The sequence below is a fragment of the Agrilus planipennis genome, unplaced genomic scaffold (assembly GCF_000699045.2).
Source record: "Agrilus planipennis isolate EAB-ADULT unplaced genomic scaffold, Apla_2.0 scaffold924, whole genome shotgun sequence".
NCBI lineage: Eukaryota > Metazoa > Arthropoda > Insecta > Coleoptera > Buprestidae > Agrilus > Agrilus planipennis.
The window spans coordinates 4,285-6,187 of NW_020439574.1; positions in this window are offsets into that span (position 1 = coordinate 4,285).

A 1,903-nucleotide genomic window follows, 5' to 3' on the forward strand; every position below is an offset into this window, starting at 1 on the left:
TTGCAGGCATTTGCTCATTTTTTAAATATTGTAGTTTTTCTAGATTAACAGTGGTATTTACACTATATCGCCAGCCGCGATAATTAAGTATAATTCATATTTTTCTGCTTGAAGTGATTGACATACAAACTTTCTATCTTTATGTTATTGCTTCTTTAATTCAGCAACAAATAATTCTTCAATATGCTTCCTTATTTGCCTTTGTCACCCATTTTAATTAGAAAAAAGACAGTGATAAATAGTTTGTTTACCGTGAAAGACCAGAGCGAAAATAGGGTTGCAAATAATTTTATTGATTAAAAATCAACATCAATCATTTATAAAAATATTTACAACCGCATTTTGTTTCCGATCTTTTACACATTGTAATAAGAGAAAGAAATGAACTCCATTGTTTCTTTAGCTTTGGGTTCATCTAATAAGTAAAATTTTCGGAATCGTTTTATAAGAATTTTGGACTATACCTAAGCATTTATTAGCACACCACAATATTTTGTAGTTTTCAGTTTAACACAGCTGGCGTATATTAATTCGATATTATTTTGCGGGCTATTTTGTTGTAATTCATATAATTTTGTAGTTCCTTGCTAAATGTACGATAAGTAGTGATTTGGCAGGTGCTGATATCAATTTGGAACTTCAAAATTCCATTGACTATGACATTGAACCCGGAAAACAATATCGATCTAATATTTTAGATTATCCGTTTCCAAGGAGTTTAGAATTTTTTGGATTCTCTTCAGTTAAAGAATTAGAAGGCATCCATGGAATGTCTATTTGTCCCCTTTTTAGGCTTCTAACACCTTCAATAGCCAATGTGAGCAACTTTCATTCATTAATTTATATAATGTTTGATCGGAGATATTAGCAAAACTTTTAACGACAAGAATGTATTTTGCATTTTACAAATATTTTTGGCAAAGTATTCGTATTTTTGAATCGTAATTGCATTAGTAACAATAAATGAAGTATGAGGACTCGAAAATACTAAGAATAGGGGCTTTTAGGGTCTAATTTGATGCTAAGGGTAAAATTAAGGGTCCATAACATGCCCATTCAACCCCGTTTCTATTCCCGTGCAATATCTTTATTTTACTTATTTATTTGTTACTAATTCCATTTTTCGTTTTGATGCTATGGGTCTTATCTTTAGTTTAAGATCAACTAAGTTGCCCTAATTTGAGATTTAACCATTGGCTGTTCTTAATTTTTTACCCTGGCATCAGATTAGCTTCTATTAAGCCTTAATTGCTCAACGAAGTTGTTCTTAAAAGATTTTCCTATTCTCCTAAAAAAAGTAAATATACCCGTAAGCGAAAGTACGAATCTTGGTATTGAGTTATTACACACCGTTGTCATTAATAACGCTAAGGACGGCGCGCACACGACTGACTGTTGGAATTTGTACGAATACGTAGTGGCAATTCGCGTAGTGTGCATTTTAAGATTACTTATGCCAAGGTAAACTCTTTCGCATACTGTATACAGAGTTGTAAGTGAAAGTTAAAAAAATATTTATTTGCAAAGGTATGGGGATACAAATAATTAAGAAAAATGTTATCTATATACTTATCGTATATATTTTTATATTTTCTACTCATGAAAGCACCAAAAGACAAGATGACTAGGAAACGAAAATAGAAATTATTTAAATATGAAGCATATTAAATAAATCACGTTTGCAATTGTTCTCTAAAATTGAACAATGAATAACAGCTTTAATTAACTATTTTGTCACATTTATTCTTACGAATGCATCAATCACTTATGATACATACTTAAGCTTAAACAAACGTACTGAATATTATTGTAAAACACTGATTGATATTAAAAATGGAAAAATATATATATTAAATAAATGTTATGCGCAGTTTTGGTAATATCACACGAAGCCAAAATATTG